The following is a 23,996-nucleotide window of genomic DNA, read 5'->3' on the forward strand; positions in this document are numbered from 1 at the left end:
TTTGACAGGGATTGTGTTGAATCTGTAGATTGCTTCGTGTTATATGTACATAATATTAATTCTTCCAACCTGTGATAGGAAATACTTTTCCATTTATTTGTGTCTTCTTTAATTTTTTCATTAATATTTTGTAGCTTTCAGGATACAGATCTTTTATACCCGTGTTGTTCTTTTTGATGCTATTGTGAGTGGGATTGTATTTGATTTTCTTTTCGGATAGTTCATTGTAGGTATAAAGAACATGACTGGTTTTTGTGTGTTGATTTTGTGTGCTACAACTCTTCTGAATTTATTTGTTTTAACATGTTTATGGTGTTTTTAGAGTTGTATACATATAAGCTCATATCATCTGCAAACAGAGATAATTTTATTTCTTTCTTTCCAATTCAGATGCCTTTTATTTATCTTTTTGCCTAGTTGCTCAGCTAGGACTTCCAGTACTGTGTTGAATAGGAGTGGCAAGAATGGCAATCCTTATCTTGTTCCTGGTCTTAGAGGAAAAGCTTTCAGTTTTTCCCCATTAATTATGATGTTAAGCATAAGTGGCCTTCATTGTGCTGAAGTAAGTTCTTTCCACATCTATTTTGTTAAAAAAAAATTTGTCATGGATAAATCCCTAGAAACATACAATCTGCCAAGACCGAATCAAGAAGAAACAAAGTTTGAACACACCAACAAATAAGGAGATTGAATTCGTAATCAAAACCCTCCCAACATGGAAATGTCCAGGACCAGATGGCTTAAAGGATGAACTCTACCAAACATTCAAAGAATAATTAATACCAATCCTTCTTAAATGCTTCCAAAAAATAAAAGAGAAAACACTTCCAAACTCATTTTATGAGGCAACATCACCCCAATACCAAAGCCAGACAAAGACACCACAGAAAACTACAGACCAATATCTGTAATGAACATAGATGTGAAAATCCTCAATTAAATATCAGCAAACCAAATTCAACAGCACATCAAAAAGATTACACACCCTGACCAGGTGGGATATATCCCTGGGATGCAAGGTTGGTTCAACATAACACAGATCAGTCAACGCGTTACACCACATTTAACAAAATGAAAGATAAAAAACCACATGACTGAATGATTATTTCAATAGATGCACAAAAAGCACTTGACAACTAACTTTTGCAAACAAACTTGTAAAGTTCAATTACAGCTAAAAATACAAAATATTCTTTGTTCAAACTCTAGGCACACGTTTTCTTCGGTAAGATGCTAGAACAGAGAGCAATTAAGTGAGTTGAATGAAAAAAAGGCAGCAAAAAGAGAGCATCATGCTGTAGTCTCTCTTTGAAAATGTTTTCCAGTAGAAAAATGCACATGTTTATTCCTAATCCATTTCAAGTACAAGCAGACATTTCAGTCTCTTGCCTGCCAACTCTCTGTCTTCTTTAACCCACTATGGAGAATACTTGACATATGCGAGGAAGGAACAGCATGACTTTTGTTTACTTCAAGGTTAAAGGTGAAATGTATTTGTCATTAAAGTCCTCAGCAAACACATAGAACGGGCCTTTTTTTAAAAAGGGACATCAAATATTTTAATGTGGTTAGAGGCACAAACAAGACAACAGATGTTAACGTCTGGTGATGATGTCAGGACCACAATGATTTTTTTTCCTAAACTTTGTTCTTTTTTTATGTAATCGGTTTCAAAACATATTCAAATGATATTTAGGACAACCTAGAAACTAATAATTCATCTTGAACCTATGTCAAAAAGCAGATCCAAAGGAAGCACAAAATAAGTTTTGTGTGGTTTTTCCCTTCCTTTCTCTCTCTTTGGTCCCAAATATTACCCTTACTTCTTTTTAGAAAGTACTACTATTAAAAAAATAAAAATAAATGAAAATAAAAACCTTCTAGTATCACACAACTGAAGTTTTAAGTGCTTCCTTTGTCCATAGAATGAACCACTGTGACTTATGTAAGCTTCCTCCTTCTCCCTGACCAAAGGAGATCAACTGCCTGGTCTAGATCATCCTTCGGCTTTCATAGGCTTTATGAAAATGCTTTACTCTACCAGGAAGTCTACAAATGTACTCTACAAGTCTGAGTTGTTGCATTATGGTGAGTGCATTGGGGAATCAAAGCATCCTTTGCTCTGATGGACCAACAAGGATACAGCCATTTTAAAAATAGGTCAAATAAACTCACCAAAACTCTGCTTTTATTAAAAAAAAAAAAAAAACTAAATGCCAGTGGGACTATTTTTAACATAATTCCCTATTATCAGTTTGGGTCACAAGTCTTCATATAAAAATGAAAGCATAAACCAGACGATGAGGAACACAAACTGACACTTACTGTGTTTACAAGCTGCTGATCCATCCCTGAAGTCACTCCGGGATGCATTTAGTTACCTTTTTTTATACAAAGGTAACAAAAGTAACTTGAGAAACTGGAATATTTATTAGAACTCTTTTGCTTTTAAAGAAGACACAGTTTTGTTAAGATATAATTTACACACCATAAAATTCACCATCTTAAAGAGTATAATTTAGGGGTTTTTTAACATATTCTTGACATTGTATTAATTCAACCAACATCACTATTTTATTTCAAGCCATTTTCTTCAGCCCAAAAGGAAACGCTATACTTCTTAGTAGTCATTCCCCCTTTCTTCCTCTCTGCAGCCTTTGGCAACCACGGCTCTACTTTCTGTGTCTACGGATTTGTTTATTGTGGACATCTCATGTAAATGGAATCATACAATACACAAGTTGAGCATCCCTAATCTGAAATCCAAAATACGGCAAAATCCAAAACTTATAAATGTCAACACGATGCCACAAGGGGAAAATTTTACACTTGACCTCATGTACACAAACATTGTTTCATGCACAGAATTATTAAGAATATGACTAAGACCCCAAAAGCAAATGCAACAAGAACAAAAATAAACAAATGGAACTTAATTAAACTAAGAAGCTTCTGCATAGCAAAAGAAATAACAGAGTAAATAGACAATTTATAGATGAGAGAAACTATTCACAAACTATACATCCAATAAAAACCTAACTTCAAGAATCTACAAGGGACTCAAATGAATCATCAAGATAAAACAAATAATCCCATTAAAAAGTGGGCAAATTACATGAACAGATATTTTCCAAAAGAAGACACACACACACAAATGGCCAACAAACATATGAAAAAATGCTCAACATCACTAATCAGCAGGGAAATACAAATTAAAACCACAATGAGATACAAAGTTACCCCTGTCAGAATGGCCATTATTAAAAAGTCAAAAATAATAGATATTGGCATGGATGTGGTGAAAAGGAAATGCTTGTACACTGCTGGTGGAAATGTAAATTACTACAACCTCTATGGAAAATAGTGTGAAGATTTATCAAAGAACTAAAAATAGAACTACTCTTCAATCTGGCGATTCCACCATTGGGTATATACCCAAAGAAAAAGGAGTCATTATATCAAAAAGACACCTGCACTTGTATGTTTATTGCAGCACAGTTCACAATTGCAAAGATAAGGAATCAACCTAAGTATCCATCAACTGATGAATGAATAAAGAAAATGTAGTATGTACATATATAGATATAGATATATAGATAGATATCGTGAAATATTACTCAGCCATAAAAAAGACTGAAGTAATGTCTTTTGCAGCAACTTAGATGGAACTGGAGACCATTATCCTAAATGAAGTAACTCAGGAATGGAAAATCAAATACTGCACATTATCATAAGTAAGAGCTAAGCTAGGGGTATGCAGAGGCATACAGAGTGATATAATGGACACTGGAGACTCAGAAGTGGGGAGGGTGGAAGGGAAATGAAGGATGAAAAATTACCAGTTGGGTGCAGTGTACACTATTCGGGTGACAAGTGCACTAAAAGCCCAGGCTTCACCACTATACAATTCATCCATGTAACCAGAAACTGCTTGTACCCACTAAAGCTATTGAAATAAAAATAAATAGATAAAATCAGAACTATGAAATCAAATCAAATAAAAGGAAACAAATGAACATATGTATCCAGTTGGTGGCATAACTACCAAAAAAAGAACCATTCCAAGTGACTCAAAAACACAGGAATTTGACAGGCATTCCCAATGGGATATACCCTAACTATAAAAAGAACTGCAAAACAATTAGTAAAGAATTCTTTAAGTTTAAAAATACATATATTGTTTAAAATTACCTTCAGGCTCTCTGTATAAAGTGCATATGAAACTTGAATGAATTTCATGTTTAGACTTGGGTCCCATCTCCAATATATCTCGTTATATATTTGTAAATGTTCCAAAATCCAAAAGATTTGAAATCTGAAATATTTCTTATCCCAAGAATTTCAGATAAGGGACACTAAACCTGTATAAACCTTGTGTCTGGCTTCTTTTACTCAGTATAATGTTTCAAAAGTTCATCTATGTTGTAGCATGTGTCAGAATTTCATTCTTTTTTATGGATAAGTAATATTTCATTTTATGAATATACCATATTTTGTTTATTCATGCTTCAGCTGACAGATATTTGAGTTTTTTTCACATTGGGAATATTATGAATAATCATACTGCTATGAACATTCATAGCAAGTTTTGGTATAAATAAATGTTTTCAAATCTCTTGAGAGTGGGTACTTTTTTAACCAATAAATTGTCCTGGGTTGCTCAATTTGCAATTACAAGCAGGTATTAGAGGGGTCCTCTCCACGGCCTACAATTCCTCTCATGAACTATTGGATCTGCCTATATCTCTGACCACAACTCTCACTATTATTCTCTTTCTCACTATATTCCAGCAGCTCCTAAATCTCTTCTAAATCGTCCCTTCCTCTATATCTAACCACTAACCACCATGGTGTCCCCCACCCCAAATTTTTTTAAATGAAGAATTAAAGAGGTTCTGCCTCAATGCAACAAGCTGGTCTTATTCATTCTTCCCCAAGTTATCCACCATCTTAACTAAAGGTGTTAATACATTATAGCTCTAAACATCTGCACTTAATGCCAAGTCTTCACTCAAATCAAGTTCCAACTCTGGGTGCTGGACCTCTCATCTCCCATGGGGAAAACGTTTTCACTGAGTTTATCTCTCACTCTGTCTTTACCCATAAGGCCTAGTCTCACCTGCAAAATAACCTACCGCCATCCATCTGCACTCCACTCATTCACCTGGAAACCCTGCAGGTTCTATCACCAGCTATAGACCAAGTTTGCTGGCCCTGTTCTGGCTCAAATACGAGAAGAGTGAGTTAATATGCAAGAGAACCATGGATGATCTCACACTGAAGATGTAACAGCAGCTGCGCACACATTCTCAATGACCTAGGCTGGATCCATTGGAGGGAAAGGGAGGTCTTGTACATCTTAGTCACCACTGCATGTCCAGGACCTAGAATGGTGCCTGCAGCTAGAAACCTTTCAATAACATTTGTTAAATAACTTAATGAATATAGGAGGGACTTTTCTCCTCTTCCCATAGGCATTGATTTATTTTATTTCTACTCCTTTCTGTGCAATGTGTGAACCTTCATGCTAATGTCACTATTAATTTTGTTCCCATAAACCCTTCAACTAAAGTAGTGCAGCTCCTTTCTCTTTCCTTTTTGGAAGGTCATGTGTTTTATGGCACTGGCAAATAGCTGAGACACTAAAACCAAGTTTTAGTTGAAGCTGCATACATAATTATAAGCCTACTGTTTGTATTCTACTGAAAACAGCAACTCCATGCTTAAAACACCTTTGTTCTGTCTTTAATTCCTTCTAGACTCTCTGATACCAAGTAGCGTGTGTTTTGCTCTTCATAAGTGCTCTCAGCCCCACGAGTTAGACGAGTCTCCCATTACGTGGTGCAGTTGCAGCCTTTGGCAGTACCATCAGTCAGACTTGAAATATTCACCCACTCCCTCTTACCCCAAGCATGAGCCCTCACAGCCACACTTCATCATACATTATCTCCTGCTCCAGGGAGACTCAGTTTTACCTCTTTCAAATATAAACTCTGACTCTAAACGATTCATTTCCCATCTCTGGACCTTGGTTTCTATTGTGTAAGAACAGGCCTTTAGTCTAGACCAGGAGTCTGGAAACTGACTCATGGGTCAATTTCAGCCCATTACCTGTTTTTGCAAATAAGGCATTAAAAGAAAAACTTTAGTCACATTGAATTTAAAGAGTTTATTTGAGCAAAGAATGCTTTATGAATCAGGAAGCATCCTAAACCAGTGGGGGTCCTGAGATCTGCAGCCATCCATATGAGCCGGGGGCTTTTGTAGGCTGGACACAGAGGCAAAGTAGAGAAATCACCTGACTGGCTACAGTCAGGCATCTGCCTTACATGGGCGTGGTGTGATAAGGTGGCTGTTTGTGATTGGCTGAAACTCAGCTGTTTGTTATGCTCCTAAATTAGGCTTGTTTATACACTAAGTTATACACTAAGGTCAAAGTTCACTACCTAAGGATTCAAGGTACCCGGGGAGCCTCAGGCCACATTTAAGTTAATTTAACAAAAGTTTTATTGGAACAGAGCCATGCCCACTTTTCTAGATAATGTATATGGCTGCTTTCATGCAACGGTAATAGAGTTTCGCAGTTGCAAAATAGTCACTCTCTGGCCTTTCACAGGAGAAGTTTACTGACACTAGTTCATCTCTCTTGGAACCATTCCAGCCTGACATTCCAAAAGCCAGGCCCTCTGACAGGTTATTTTCTACTACCCAGTCCATGGCAGAAGTTACCCCATGGGCTCACAGCAAAGTGACTGGTAAACCTCCCAGTCTCCAAACTGCTGTAATATTTTGTTATTCAGTCCTTGTCAATCTTTCTACCAGAGGATAAATTTTAGTAATTCCTAAAAGAATAAGCAATATTTGCAAGTGTTGTTATGAAAATCCAGGTGTCATAAGGCAGTGATAAAGTTACATGGGGACGCCCTTGTGCACATGGATGCAAAGCAGGGAGAAAATACAGAATCCCCAAAAAGAAAGAAAACTGAGGCTGGAAGAGAATGAGCTCCTTCCTGGGCAGGTTGGAAACTGTGTGAGTACTGCAAGCATCAAAAGGGGAAACTAAGAAAAATAAATGGATTTTTTAAATAGAAAATAAGACAGTGAGAGACAGGAGTGTGGTTGTATGAGAGGGGACTTAACATGCTAGGATTTGAGGGGCAGAGGAAGGGAGCCTTTGCCACTGGCCAGGGAGAAGCCAGGGTTGGAGGAACAGCATCTGCACCCTGGGCAGGCCAGTGCCCCTCACTGGACTCAGCCAGAGCCGTCTGCTGCTGTGATGGGGAAAATGGCCCTGCATACTTTCATTAAACCAGGTATTGAAAGGAGCCTGGTTACTCACAACATCTGAAACTGGGTTGGACCATTTTTAGCCAGTAAGTGGCCTCTTACCAGGACCCCAGTAAGAGGGGGTATCTGTTCATTCGTCACAGCCGCATCAACAAAGACAAGTGCATCTCTGCCTGCTGGCTTGCTGGCAAAGATGAAGTAGAGGTGTGTGTGAGCTCTGGCAAGCCTCTGCTGGCCTTCAGCCACCTTTTAGGTAAATGAGAGGATGCTTGCTCTCACTGGGGCAGCCTGAACCCCCAACCCCCTCCCTGGTGGTCCTGGGCTCAGACATTTGCACACGCCTGCGTGGGAGCTCCTTGCAGTGGAGAGTGGAAGGATGGGACAAAAGAGAAACAGAGAAATGTAGAGGGCAGGCAGGAGCATGTGAGCTCAGGAGGCAGACTCTGATGGAGGTCACACCCCCCTTTTAGGTTGGACAATAAGAGCGGGATTCCGCAAGCAAGAGATGCTGCAGAGATAGGTAAGTTCTGTCTCCTCGCTCTCCCCTCCCTGGCCACGGCCATCCCATTATGTCACAGACACGGGAGCAAAGCAATGAAACAGACGCTGTGGGAGTTCAACACAGGGAGATAGCTACCTACCGAGTTTGTCTTAACAATGATTGAACTGATTGTCATTCAGCAAAAAAAAGGAAATATTGAATGTTGTTTATTACATTCAAGTTTCTTTTTTGTTCCTTTTTGCTTTTCTTTTTTTTTTTTTTTTTTTTTGAGACAAGGTCTTGCTCTGTTTGTCCAGGTTGGAGTGCAGTGGCGCGATCTTGGATCACTGCAACCTCCACCTCCTGGGTTCAAGCGATTCTCCTGAGTAGCTGGGATTACAGGCACACGCCACCACGCCCAGCTAATTTTTGTATTTTTAGTAGAGACGGGGTTTCACCATGTTGGCCAGGATGGTCTCCATCTCCTGACCTCATGATCCGCCCCCCTCGGCCTCCCAAAGTGCTGGGATCACAGGCGTGAGCCACCGTGCCTGGCCTTTTCAGAATTTTTTTTTCTGAGTATTTTTAATCAATAAAAAAAAATAATCTAAATCATAGGCTGGGCACAGTGGCACAAGCCTGTAATCCCAGCACTTTGTGGGGCTGAGGCGGGCAGATCACGAGGTCAGGAGATCGAGACCATCCTGGCCAACATGGTGAAGCCCTGTCTCTACTAAAAATACATAAATTAGCTGAGTGTGGTGGCACATGCCGTGGTCCCAGCTACTCAGGAGGCTGACGCAGGGAGAATCACTTGAACCTGGGAGGCGGAGGTTGCAGCGAGCCGAGACTGCACCACTGCACTCCACCCTGGCGACATAGTGAGACACCATCTCAAAAAAAAAAGCATAATCTAAATTATAAACACTTTGGATACGAATTGCAAAATCTTTGATATGTCATCTCCTTTAAGCATATTGTTTCTTTGCTTAATTGAGACAATTCTTTCAGTAAATGACGGTATACACTGAAAATAGAGAATAATTGTAAAATTATGAAGATAAAGCAATCAACTGGCATAAAATTGGTAATAAAAGAATAAGTGAGGTAAACAAAGGTATAGAAAAAGTTGTAAAGCTTACATTCTTTTTTTTTTTTTTTTTTTTTGAGGCAAGCTCTTGCTCTGTTGCCCAGGATGGAGTGCAGTAGAACGATCACAGCTCACTGCACTTTTGACCCCCCTGGGCTCAAGCAACCCTCTGGCCTCAGCCTTGTGAGCATCTGAGAACACAGATGTGCACAACTTTGCCCAGCTAATTAATTTTAAACTCTTTTTTTTTTTTTGAGATGAGATCTCCCTTTGTTCCCCAAGCTGGTCTCAAACTCCTGGGCTCAAGTAACCCTCTGGCCTCAGCCTTGTGAGCATCTGAGGACACGGACGTGCACAACTTCGCCCAGCTAATTATTTTTAAACTTTTTTTTTGTAGAGATGAGATCTCCCTTTGTTCCTCAAGCTGGTCTCAAACTCCTGGCCTGAAGTGATCCTCCCACCTCAGCCTCCCAAAGCGCTCAGATTATAGGCATGAGCCACCATGGCCTGGCCTAATGCTTACCTTCTTATATGGAACTGTTTGTCATGCTGAACACTTGCAGTATCTCTCTGCACTCCAGGAGAAAACAATGACGTGATCATTGGTGTCAGAGATGAACGGCCACAGGAGCAGTGGGAGGATCATGGACCTTGTGGTCCCTCGAGTAGGGGTTGAAATTCCAGTTTTCTAATTTACTAGCTATGGGACTTTGGTCAAGTTGCTTAATCTTGCTGAGCCTCCGTGTCCTCCACTATAAGACACTATGAGAATGATAGTTTTACCTCTTGTGGTTATTTCAAACATCAAGTAAGATCTTCCAAAGCACTCACTACACCTACTCCATGTTGGCTTTCACTCCTGTCTCTTAGGACTGGGATGGGAAGTAAATGAGAAATGCCACGTCCATGGCACATGGTAGGCACTGAATAGCCATGGGAGGCAGCTCTCATATGGAACATGTGGTTGTAAATATAAAGACGTGAATGAATGAGAAGGAACTTAAGATGCCCCCAGCCCCTTGTAGGATACCATCTGTACAAAAGGAGGTGTTGGGAGGGAAAGTCCCAAGATGGTAGCTGTACCAACCAAAGAACTACAACCACGAGCAAGAGACTGCACCTGACTGTCTTCGTCTTTCCTGCTCTGATGTATAACAGAGAAAAGACCCTGTAATTCAACCACCCTGTGTTCTCCACTGTGCCCTAAAGAGAACACAGACCCATGGAAACTAACATGGACACAAAATGCTAATTGCCCGTGGAAGGAGTGGCCAAGTGGAGTTTCTGTCTGCACAACTTGCCTTTTATGACTCCCTCGAAGTGAGGTCCAAACAGTAACAGATGGGTCTCGTGTCCTTGATCCCCTCCTCCAGCCAGCATAGCCTCTCTCCACCACTTTAATTAGAAATGTGTTTATTCAATAGGGTGACTTGATATTTTATATTTTGCTGTCTCAAATCATGATCATTGAATAAACAGGAAAAAAAAAACTTTTTTTCATGAGAAAGCAGAGCGATGATCCTTTAAACCCCTGTCAAGCACACACAGCGAATGGTAGGCGGTGCTGTTAGGAGAGGAGGGCGCCACCTTTGTCGTGCAGACTCGGGGTTAAGGGGGAATGTCATTTATCAAAGCTGCATCAACAGAAATGTGTGCATCTTTGCCTGCTGACTTGCTGGGCTTCCCAGGCAAATTATCTGTCAGAGGCCTAAGCCCTGTCATTTTTCTGAGAAAACTACCAGGGAGAGGAGAAGAAGGCAGGATGGCAGGGCCAGGTCTGGGATTTGATGCAGAGGCCGAGCACCTGCTTCCAGAGGAGGCCCCGTGAGGGTGCAGGTCCTTCTTACATGCTCAGCGAGCTGATGTTGGAATGTACGGAAAGACAGCAATAACCACAAAAAAAGAGTTGGATTTCCACACAAAAAGGGCCCTTTCAGCTTCCCAAGCTATTTCTTTAGAAACATAATGTACTGTTGAGCATAAATTGCATTAATGGCTGTGAGGAATTTACTTTTATTTGTCCTTCTATAGAAGCTAAAGATACTCCCAACATAAGAAGAAAAAATGAGTGAAGCACAATTTAAGATGGCTTTGAAATATCTGCTTGAGCTATTTTTACTTTTTCTCATTCCATTGAAACAAAAGTTTCTAAAAATGGACTTGGAAAAGCCAAGTTTTGATGTGACTATTTGGTAAGTTCCTTGAGAGCAGGAGTTATGTATTATATTTCCTTATGTCCACCCCTGAGCAATGTGAGCAGAAAAAGGTATTAGGAAACTGTCGAATGGAGGAAGGAGCCAGCAGGCAACAGCCGGCTGGCTGAGAAGCAAAAACCGACCTGGGCAAGAGGGAATGAATTGCTCACAAGAGGGACGTTGCTATGCAATTTCTGTCTGTGCAAATTGCATTCATTATTGGGGATGAGATTGATAGGGCTGAACTGTAAAGCTAGCAAGTGGAAGAGAAGATGGAGGTTTACCTTATAATACAGATTTTATGCAGATGCAGGGAAATATCCTTTAGGTCAAGGTCTCCCTTCTATCTTGAATAAAGCTCAAACTCTCCTGCACTCTGCAGTTTTCACGCTTGCCCCGCCTAACCCACCCTTTCCAGAATGACAAGGCTCACATTTACTGAGAGTTTTGTACTATGTCAGGCACTGTTCTAATGCTTAGAATGTATCATGTTATTTAGGCCTCTGAACAAGCCTTGGGATGAGTGCAATGCTTACCACCCATTTTACAAAGAAGTGGACTGAGGCCCAAAGGGGTGAATCGATTTAACCAGTGTCCCAGAGCAGCAAGTGGGAAAACCAGAGTGAGAATTCAAACCCATGCATCTTAACTCCAATGCCTTTCCTTCCAAGACCGCAGCTTCTCTAGAAAATCTGACCTCTCTTTCTGTCCCCCACCTCTTCCTCTGTCTCTCCCCCTCCCTCTCTGCTGGCCCCTCCTCCTCAGTGAGGACCCCCATCCTCCCTTCCACATTTGCTCAGACTATTCTTCTGCCTGGACCGCCCATCTCTCCTCCTGACTCCTCTCCCAAAAAATTGTCTGAAAAGTAAAATTAGGAAAGTTGTCATAGGAGGCCTTTCATTGCCCTTAAATTGTTTGAAGTCTCTTGCTTTTGCAGAAAGCTCTCAACACTTAGAGGATGAGGACATTCTATTTTATGTGCCCTCTCCACCCTCACCAACTGCCTAGGCTAAGAAAAGTGCTAAACATAAAGTATTGGCTCAGTGAGTACTCATTTAACTGAAAGATATAAGTGACTCCTTGTGCCTGTCTCTCACGAGTGGTGGAAGTCATCAGTACTCACCAACATTCCCTTGTCCTCTTCTTCTTGGCTCCTACGCACTCCATGGCCAGCCTTGGTGGCGTTGGTGGGGCGTTGGTGGGGCCTCAGGCCTTCTCTCTGCTGGTATGGGGACAGTAGAGGTTGCTGTTGAAGGTTGAGATGGTGGAGCCACAAGATCAGGCCAGGCTGTGCCACTGTCCCCTTCAAGGGCAGCTGTTCTGGAGAGCAGCCTTGACCTCCACAGACACTGGGGAAGCGAGAAATAAACTTTGCTGTGGCTTGTTTATGCTTGCAGCATAACCTGGCCTCTGCCCACACGCGTGTGTTCATTCCTCAAAGCGTTCCACTAAACACAAATGCAGGAATCCTGTTTCTGTTGGCCCTTTCATTTCAGGATAATCCTTGCTGGTAAGTAGAGAATCAAACCCACCAGATCCTAACCTGTGAGGCCAGAGCCACTCCCCCCAGACACTGAACATTCTCTTCCAACGGTGCTGCTGTCCCATTTCCCCTTCGGGTTCGCCTTCGCGACCTGCAGCACAGAATTTTACAGCCTCGATAGAAGCAAATCTTATTTGAGAAACATCCAAAAGTCATTCAAGGCCGAGCGCGGTGGCTCACGTCTGTAATCCCAATACTTTGGGAGGCTGAGGTAGGCAGATCACTTGAGCTCAGGAGTTTGAAACCAGCCTGGGTAACATAGGGAGACCCAGTCTCTACCAAAAATCCAAAAATTAGCCAGGCATGGTGGTGTGCATCTGTGGTCCCAGCTACTCGGGAGGCTGAGGCAGGAGGATCACTTGAGCCTGGGAGGCTGAGGCTACAGTGAGCCGAGATCATACCACTGCACTCCAGGCTGAGTGACAGAATAAGACCCCATCTCGAAATAAATAAATAAATAAATAAAAGGAATTCCAATGCAATTCTCAGTGACAAGATGTGTAATCAAGATAAGGGACACCATTTTTTTATTATAAAATGGAATTGAGTTAAAAAGTAATTAAACTTTCTTGTATGGTTCATAACGTGGCTGTGATGGTTAATACTGAGCACCATCCTGATTGGATTGAAGGATTCAAAGTATTGATCCTGGGTGTGTTTGTGAGAGTGTTGCCAAAAGAGATTAACATTTGAGTCAGTGGGCTGGGGAAGGCAGACCCACCCTTAACCCGGTGGGCACAATCTAATCAGCTGCCAGTGAATATAAAGCAGGCAGAAAAAGGTGAAAAGGCGAGACTGGCCTAGCCTCCCAGCCTACATCTTTCTCTGTGCTGGTTGCTTCCTGCCCTCGAACATCAGACTCCAAGTTCTTCAGTTTTGGGACTCAGACTGGCTCTCCTTGCTCCTCAGCTTGCAGACAGCCTATTGTGAGACCTTGTGATCATGTGAGTTAATACTTACTAAACTCCCCTTTATATATATATAATATATAAAATATATATAATATATATTATATATAAAATATATATAATATATATTATATATAAAATATATATAATATATATTATATATAAAATATATATAATATATATTATATATAAAATTATATATAAAATATTTAATATATATTATATATAAAATATATAATTTTATATATAATATATAATGCATATAATATATATTATATATTATATATAAAATATATATTTTATATAATATATATTATATATGTAAATACATATTACATATATGTTTTTATAAATATATTTATTATAAATATATAATGCACATATTACGTGTTTATAATATAAATGTAACATATATTATAAATATACATATCTATATATCCTATTCTGTCCCTCTAGAGAACCCTAATACAGTAGCTCTGGAGGCATTTATAAAAAGGTTTTGGAAAATAGCAGCCTTATAATCCAATATACCCAGTGTTTCCTAGGTGTAGCTAGTATTAAGTGCAAAAAATTATTTTCTGTTTTTTTCTTTATCAGTGAAGCTATTTAAATGTCTGAACATAAACATTAACTAGTACTGATATAATTATTATATTTAAATATGTCTATGTTGTAATGTTTAGAAAAATTACTCTTTAAGGGGGACAAGTTGGAACTTCATTCCTTCATTCACTCAGGCCTTCAATCCCTTAAAAGCAGGCTCAATGGCCCAGTGCAGTAGAAACGACACTGAGAAAATAATGGTGTGTACCCTCAGGAAATTATAATCTAGTGGTAAATAAGACATAATCCCACATAAATATAATCCTGCACAGGTGTAATAAAGTTTGTAAGAAGATACAAAGTTTTGTAGAAATCAGAAGGTGTGGAGTCATTTTCAGAGTTTCAGGGGGGTGAATGCAGCTTCTATGAATTGCTCCTTCATCTAAGCCCTAGAAGATGGGATTGCAGCAGATGAACCGGGTCAAGGAGAAAGGGCTGTTCAGCAGGGACCACACGACGTTCAAGTGCCTGGGACAGTACAGTTGGCTGGATTATGGGGCTAGAAAGATAATTTGGGCCAAGTCATGAAGTCTATGAGTAGGTCTCATAGGGAGAGGTGACTTCACTCTGTGGGCAACCAAGAGAAGCCAATGAAGATTTTTGACGGGAGGACTCTCATGATCAAAGCCAAGCTCAGGGTGACGAGGCAAGGAGTTGTGTGCAGGAAAAAGCGAAGGGCAAGGCCAGGAGACAGACAGATGAGTAAAGAAAACATTGCTGTGAGCCAGAGGAGTATTGCTAAAGGAGCTGAGAGAGGTGTGGAGAGAGACAGAGGGAAGGAGGAGCTGGGTGGCAACATCAGTGAAGCCGCTGCAGCACCAACGAAGGCAGCATCAACGAATCAGCTTCCAGGATTTAGCAACTGAGCAACAGGGAGAGGTACAGCAGAGGAAGGAGACAGACGAACCTGGAGTCACAGTGACAGATGGTGTCATGAGAAGGAGCTGACTTAGTGCGGAGATTGTGAATTCTGCTATTGATGCTATGTCGAAGGGAATGAAGGAGCTGCCGCAGGCTGCACGGCATGGAGTGGAGTGGAGACAAAACAGAGGTGGATGGGGCCGGGTGAGGTGGCTCATGCCTGTAATCCCAGCACTTTGGGAGGCCGAGGCGGGCAGATCACGAGGTCAGGATATCGAGACCATCCTGGCTAACACGGTGAAACCCCGTCTCTACTAAAAATACAAAAATTAGCCGGGCATGGCGGCGGGTGCCTGTAGTCCCAGCTATTCGGGAGGCTGAGGCAGGAGAATGGTGTGAACCCAGGAGGCGGAGCTTTCAGTGAGCTCAGATCGCACCACTGCACTCCAGCCTAGGAGACAGGGCGAGACTCTGTCTCAAAAAAAAAAAAAACAGAGGTGGATGGGGAGCCCTGGGCACTTGGAGGATTCTCAGCGTGGACGTGAAGTCACGGGATCTCAGACAGGGCCAAGGTAGGGAGGGAAATGGAATCCATGGAAAGGTTGTGAGTCACCGTTCATGCAGTCCTCATCCTCTGCCCGGCCTTGGATGGGACCAACTCAGCGGGAACCGTTGTCTTTTATTGTCACAGTCCCCTAGCTTGTCATGACTCTGGACGTGTGGCCAGCTTTGTATAAGGACACTTGTAGGTGTCTCGTTCTGGTCCTTGCTCCTCTCTCTAGCAGAAGCAGCTAGCTAGCTACCTACAGTTCACAGAAAACAGAGCTCTGTTTATCCCTCCAAGTTCCCTGATTTCAACCAGTGTATTATATTAATAGCATAAATATAAAGCAGGAGAAAAGTTATGAAAATCCTTCAGGCCAATATCTGCAGAGAACCTCAGGATCATTGTCCCCATTCAGTTTACCTTTTTATAAATCTTAGAAATAGCCCTTTCAGGGTAAATCTCTCGGGATTTCTAACCAATGTCAAGGATTACCTTAGCAATTACATGTTTATAGGAGAATATTTTCTATACAGATGGCTTTCTGAAATATAGTTAAAATTATAAGAACGTGGCCATGCTGGAAAACGACTTCTTTTTTTTTTTTTTTTTTTTTTGAGACGGAGTTTCGCTCTGTCACCCAGGCTGGAGTGCAGTGGCGCGATCTCGGCTCACTGCAAGCTCCGCCCCCCAGGTTCATGCCATTCTCCTGCCTCAGCCTCCCGAGTAGCTGGGACTACAGGTTCCTGCCACCAAGCCCGGCTAATTTTTTGTATTTTTAGTAGAGACGGGGTTTCACTGTGTTAGCCAGGATGGTCTCGATCTCCTGACCTCGTGATACGCCTGCCTCGGCCTCCCAAAGTGCTGGGATTACAGGAGTGAGCCACCATGCCTGGCCGGATACGACTTCTTAAATGCACTTATACCCAAAGCCACATGTTTTCTTTTCCTATCTATAAACTGATAAATCTACTGGCCTCCCTTTTGTGACTGGATGTCCAAAGATGGGGCATGGAAAGGAAAAGAAAGAAACAGATTTGTATGCAGAAGAGCTGGCCATTGCTAAGAAATCCTGAGTCAGGACTCCCTAAAGAACCAAAGAGGTTGGAAAGTCCTCTGTGAGCCACATCAGGTATAGTCAGAGACTCAGATGGTCTTTCCCTCCAGCCCTACCCCATTCTGGCCTAAGAGACCAAATGGAGGACTTCCTCTACCACCCTCCTTTGGTCTTTTATTTATTTTTTAGAGTCTTCCTATTTTGCCCAGGCTGGAGGAGGGCAGTGGCTATACACAGATCCCTCTACTGATCTGCTGACCAGTGTGGGTGTTTTGACCTGTTCCCTTCCTGACCTGGGCTGGCTCACCCCTCCTTAGGCAATCTGGTGGTCTCCTGATTCCAGAAGGTCACTATCTTGATGTGGAATTTATCACAGACACCCCATCCATTGGCATAGCCCCTACAGCCCAGAACCACTGAGCCCAAGAAATCTTCCTGCCTCAGCCCCCTGAGTAGCTGGGACTACAGGCACACACCACCACACCTGGCTAAATTTTTATTTTTATTGTTCGTAGAGACAGGATCTCATTGTGTTACCTAGGCTTGTCTTGAACTCCTGGGCTCAAGCAATCCTCCTGCCTCAGCCTCCCAAAGTGTTGGGATTACAGATATAAGCCACCCTGCCCAGCCTGAGTCTGTTTCTTGTTGTAAAGATTGACCTCAGAATGAAATCTCCGTCTCTGTTTAAGTGAGTGTCTTGATTCGTATCCCAATTGCCCCTTCAGTTTGTTACTGTCTCTTGGCATTCTTAACCAGGACTTGACCCTGACTCCAATTAACCCAGTAATGGCAGTTCCAGCTCCTAACGCCAGCAGCATATCTCCTTGACACTACTGGAACAGTCTTCTCTCATGAAAAAAAGCACAATGGAAAAAGAATCTAGAAGTAGTTGGGGGAAAGTATCTCTCCCTCCCCTCTGGGGAAACATGAGTTCTCCCACACAGCAGCGGAGAAGTCCGTCTAGTCAGTAATGAGCGAGCGCCACCCTCTAAGGGGAATTGTGGGAGTCGCCTCGGAGGGAAAGTGCTCTGCATCCCAGGCAGGACTTCTCATGGACAGGGCAGATCTAAGCAAGGTAGGCAAAACACAGCCACGTGAACAACAGGTCATTTATAGCAACAAGATGGGAAGCTGTCTGTCTGCTGCTTGACTCAAATATTTTGTAAAGAAACAATAGAACTTATTAGCAGAGGGACTGATATGGTTTGGCTGTGTCCCCACCCAAATCTCAACTTGAATTGTATCTCGCAGAATTCACATGTGTTTTGGGAGGCACCTGGGGGGAGGTAATCGAATCATAAGGGCAGGTCTTTCCTGTGCTATTCTGGTGATAGTGAATAAGTCTCACGAGATCTGATGGGTTTATCAGGGGGTTTCTGCTTTTGCTTCTTCCTCACTTATGTCTTGCAGCTGCCATTAAGAAGTGCTTTTCACCCCACGCCATGATTCTGAGGCCTCCCCAGCTATGTGGAACTGTAAGTCCAATTAAATCTCTTTTTCTTGGCCGGGTTTGGTGGCTCACGCCTGTAATCCCAGCACTTTGGGAGGCCAAGGCAGGTGGATCACAAAGTCAGGAGATCGAGACCAATCTGGCTAACATGGTGAAACCCCGTCTCTACTAAAAATACAAAAAAATTAGCCAGGCGTGGTGGCAAGTGCCTGTAGTCCCAGCTACTTGGGAGGGTGAGGCCGGAGAATGGTGTAAGCTTGCAGTGAGCGGAGATGCGCCACTGCACTCCAGCCTGGGTGACAGAGCGAGACTCCTTCTCAAAAAAAAAAAGAATCTCTTTTTCTTCCCAGTCTCGGGTATGTCTTTATCAGCAGCGTGAAAATAGACTAATATAGGGACCCACCAAGGGAAGATTCTAGGTTCCACTACAGAGAAATGGAAAATAGAGCACCGTTTAACCAACCCTAGTGTTAGGGAATGCTAAATAGTTTTGCAAATGCAGCTGCACAACAAGAAAGTTGATGATCAACTCCTACTTCAATTCAGAAACCAGAGTCACCATGAAGAGATAAAACAAACTCAAATTCATTTTCCTGAAACCAATCAGCCATGAGACAGATTGGATATTCTCATTTAAAATTTAGAGTGTGTCTCTAGGTGCTTTTTTGGGCCAATGCGAAGAAAGTAATAAGTGGTTTTGTTAATTATTATGATCATTTTTATTCTCTCTAGAAAACATAGAAGTACCACCTGGGCACGGTGGCTCATGCCTGTAATCCTAGAACTTTGGGAGGCCAAGGCGGGTGGATCACGAGGTCAGGAGATCAACACCATCCTGGCCAACATGGTGAAACCCCAACTCTACTAAAAATAGAAAAATTAGCTGGGTGTGGTGGCATGAGCCTGTAGTCCCAGCTACTCGGGAGGCTGAAGCAGGAGAATCACTTGAACCCAGGAGGTGGAGGTTTCAGTGAGCCGAGATTGCGCCACTGCAATCCAGCCTGGCAACAGAGCAAGACTCTGTCAAAACAAAACAAAACAAAACAAAAAACAGAAAAAGAAAATATAGAAGGACCAATAAGTTAAAACAACTCTCATTTTGAATCACAATAAAAACTCATTAAGTCAGACTCCACTGGTACAAAGTTATAATCATTAAAAAAAAAAAAGTTATTCTTCTACTAATAGAGTAAGTAAGATTGCAGGGGAATGTTAACGCACCTCAGAGGGAGAAGGTGAAACATTCTTAAGTACTACCCCTGATAGGTAAGTGCCAAGTTATTGATTATATACCTAATAAGCTGATCACTGATTTTTTGTCATTCAACAAACCATTCATCTTGAGATGGATTGGGCCAGGATTGTGGTGAGCATTCAACTGTCCCCCTATTTTTATTTCCTTTTAAAAAAGATCATGCAGCCATGATTTAAGGCACAGGATATCCCCCAGCAGGCAAACATACGTGGTGCCTGCCCTTAGGGGACTTGACTGACTGGTGATTGATAGATAGAGAGAGAGAGAGAGAGAGAGAGACAGAGAGAGAGAGAGATAGATAGATAGGATAGATATGATAGATTGATAGAGATGATAGATATGATTGATTGGTTGATGATAGATAGGATATGATTGATTGATAGATGATAGATATGATTGATTGATTGATTGATTATAGGATAGATATGATAGACATATTTGACTTTGAAAACAGCGTGTTTTAAATTCTACAATTCACAAAAATTAGGTATTATCAGTCTGGTTTTCGATACTCTAGCATCCAGGATTTTCTCTAATTTGTGCATAACCCTCTCTTCAATTCATCTTATCTAACTCTGATAGTATTGTATATCTGATGGAAGAGACTGAGACTCTGGGATGAAATTCTATGACTTTAAAGCTATGGAAGCTACATTCCAGGAAAATGAAACAACTTGTCCAAGATCAAATAGCAAGTTGGTAGCAAAACTGGAACAGAAACTCAGATCTCCTAATGAGCTGAAAAGTCTTCTTTCTGCATACTCTGCTTTGTCTGTCCTCTATTAGAAAATTACACTGTGAGAAAATACATAAGAATACAAATTGCAAAGAAAAATCGAGTATCCAGAATATATTAGTATCTCCCATGAGCAAATAAGAAAAAGTCAAAAGAGAAAATGAAAACAGGAAAAGGACATCAGCAGGCAATGCACAGAAGAGAAAATATAAAATTCCAAAAAAAGATATAAAAAGAGGATCCACCCAACTGGTAATCAGGAAAGTAAAAAATAAGTTGAAATGCAAAAAGTTTAGAAATGCCAAATAAGGGCCAGAACATGGAGTGGTAAGAACTCCACACCCTGTTTATAGGTTCATGGAAGAATTGATTGGTACCATCACATCGGGGAGCCATTTGGCAAGATCTAATAAAGCTAAAGACACCATTGCCCAAGACCCAATAACTCCACCTCTAGTTATAGACCCTAAAGAAGTTCCAAACACAGGTGCACATGGAGATATGGGCAAGAAAGTTCTTTGTAACAGTTGAATAGGGAAAGTGTTGGAAACAAATATACCTTGATATATTTGAAAATCAATTGAGAATAGATACATTCTGGCATATTTATACAGTGGCATAATAAAGAACACTTAAAATGGATTGACAACATCTATGTATATTTACATGGCTAGGTCTCCAAAACATGATGAGAGAGAGGAATAGTGTGAAAACATAGAAACTGTACAGTAGCATACTGTGTTTGTAATTTTTTAAATACCCAAACCAATACCATATGTTATTTTAATTTTATACATAACTCTATAGTTGAGATGAAAGAAGAACATGGTATTAGTTTTGTAGTGAAGGTATTAAAACACTGATGTAAATACTACATACCTACTTCAAGATAAGGATTGCCTCTTGGTGGGAAGGATGAGAAACTAAATGGCTCAGTGTGGGATGGAGAAGGACTGTGGCGAGACTTCAACTGTCCCTCTAATTTTATTTTCTTTAAAAGATATATAGCAAAACGTTATATTTCTGCCTGTATGCTTCTACATGCTTTAAAGATTTTATAATCAAATTTAATTGAAAAAACTATTATTGTTGTTTTGATTAATATAATTTATCTTATATTCATTAAAAACCTAGTATGCCATCCAGAATGTGAATCTAAGCAATATGAGGATGATTGTGGAGGAAAAAAATATTAATTTTTTTTAAAGTTTGTAAGCACTTTTACAGAGTAACTTGTAAGACTCTTGAACTGCTTTGCTTCTTAGTGATTTTCAAGAGAGGATTTTTCTGGATTCATATTAGGTGTACCTAAAATCTCCCAAATTGTTATTTGATTCCTGTTAGATAGATAGATTAGATAGATATTATAGATATAGATAGATAGACATAGATAGATATGATAGAATAGATATGATAGATAGATATGATAGATAGATGATCGATAGATATAGATAGATGATAGATAGATAGGATAGATTGATAGATGATCAGAGACATGATTGATTAATTGATAGATGATAGAGAGGATAGATTGATAGATGGTGATAGATATGATTGATAGATGATAGATGATTGATAGATTAGATAGATAGATAGATAAATAGATAGATAGACAGAATAACCTATTCCATAAAGTTCTCTCTGATGTGTGGCTTTCTCTCCTAAAAACTTATAAGATTTTGGATTTCGGGGGTAACACGTGCTATATGAAAGAGATTGGAGGGAAAAGGAGAAAGCCAGGAATTTTCCCTAAGACTTTCTGTCTGATCAAGTTTTCCCTAAGTTTGCCTTCGTTCACAATTTCCTTTCAATGTCACCCTCAACATGCTGAATTATAATACCATAATCAAGTGGAGAGGGGGCCAGAATGACTTTTGAGGTTTTCTTTTCAAACCCTGAGACTTCAAATCTACACACTCAGCCATCCTTCTCAAACTCGGGATAGTCTGATTCAAAGGGGCTGCCACTGCAGGGATAATCACCATTACACAGAATACAGACGGAATCTTCTGTGGCTTGACTGGAATTGTCTTTGGCGGCTATTCATCAACAACTGATTAAACCTCCTGAATAAAGCTCATTTGTTCACAGGCATATACTGGACACTGCTGGTCCCAGGAGCTGACCCTGTAACAGGAGGGAGAACCAGTGAGTGAACAGACCCAGGGCAAGCCCCGTGCCCCAGCTTGTATGCCTCGTTCTGGGCTCTCTCCCTTGTCCTCTCTCTGCCCCAGATGTCTGACCTCTCCCACTTACACAGCCACATTCAGCTCTCTCCAGCCCCAGAGTGCCCAAACCGCCACTGCGCTCTGGCTTGCTCTCACCTGAAGGCTGCTTTGGTCACAATCAACCATCTCACCTTCAGAAAGCTGGCCCTGGCTCCCCCGTGAGCGTCTCTTTCCATACTCTGCCTCTGTCTGCATATTCCTGCATTCAGCGTCCACCTTTCCTAACAGTCATGCCTCTGCTTTGCTCAGCTCTCCAACCCCAGGGCCCAACCTGCCAAGTCCTGTGCCCAGCACACAGCAAATGTTCCATTCACATCTCCTGAATGAAGTCTCTTACACTATCTCAAGGCAGGATGTCCCAAGTGCAAACAAGTTGTCCAAATCAGCAAAGGAGATGGAAAGGCAAGATGGGTTCAGCTGAGAGGCCGTGGAAAAGGATTCATTAAGCTCTTTGTGATTGGACAGAGTTAAAACAGCTCTGAAGGTGGCTTGCTTGGAGAGAGAGAGACACTCAGAGTCTTCTTCACTGGGAGAATAAGTACAGTGACAAGAGCTCTGACATTTAGGACGTGATGGCAGGACTCCTTCTTGGAAAATTCGATAGGCAAAGCAAGGTCAAGTCCTCTCCACCACTTTTCTCCCCTTCAGGGCGTAAAGGTCCTCTAAACTACGAGGTCAAAAAAGTTAGTCACAGTCTAATAGACCATGCGAGCAAGGCTGCCAAATAAACAAAAGATGTGATCACTTTCCAGGAACCACTCTTTTGGCTGCCTCCTGCTGTTGCTTATTGGAACCCGTATAAAGGCCCAGGTTTGAGTTAGGCTTTGAAAAGTAATCTGAGTAGTGAAAAGAGCGCCTTCTGAATGATTTTCTTTTTTCATACAATTCAACAACACTGTCTACTCTGGAAAAAAAAATAGACAAGGTTAACCTTCAGAACCCAACGTACCCATCTGCAGACATATTAAAACTCAAACTTGTTGAGGTTAATAAAAGATGATCATCCTGGAGCATCCTTTTCAGCACAGGGTGTAGCACGTATCATCATGGAACATGAAAGCAGCTGTTGGTGCCCCTCTAACCTCATCTTTTCTCCTGTTGCCAGACCAGTCCCAAGTGATTATTAACATAGATGGAGATAATAATTTTGACTAGAAATTTTTCCTGAGTTTTTAAACCCCATCTATCAAATCCTATTTTGGTTAAAAAGGGGCTATAATATTAACCAACGAATGTTCTGGTTTTCACTGTAGTGAGGAAAGACATTACTTGTTGCCTAAACAGCCACATACCAAGTGGGTGAATTCACCTCGACGCTTAGAGGCAACACTTGGAGAAAGTTCCATCACTGAACACAGATCACACATGGAATATTATTCCTGCCAGACTCTAACAACAGAGCATGGTCGCCACTCGGGCACCAAAAGGACAACTGGACTAGCTTCCTCTGACAATTAGGATGCTTGAAAAGTTCTGTGAACTTAGGATATCATCTGTGCACTAACAGACATTGACTACAAAGTAACAGACTTTGTAAGTAGTTACTGCTAAATGTCAAAATTTGCACAAAGTTGGGTCCTTTACTTAAATTCTTATTTTATTTGCTTGTGTTATTTTACTTATTTTATTGTTACTTATTTTGTTACTATTTGTTCTTGTGCTACTTATTTTGTTGTTACTGCAAGGGACTTCATGTGGACTCATCTCCAGCCATCTAGATTCAGCTCCATCACAAACAAGCTCTGATGAGCTTTGTGC

The sequence above is a fragment of the Symphalangus syndactylus genome, chromosome 15 (genome assembly GCF_028878055.3).
Source record: "Symphalangus syndactylus isolate Jambi chromosome 15, NHGRI_mSymSyn1-v2.1_pri, whole genome shotgun sequence".
NCBI lineage: Eukaryota > Metazoa > Chordata > Mammalia > Primates > Hylobatidae > Symphalangus > Symphalangus syndactylus.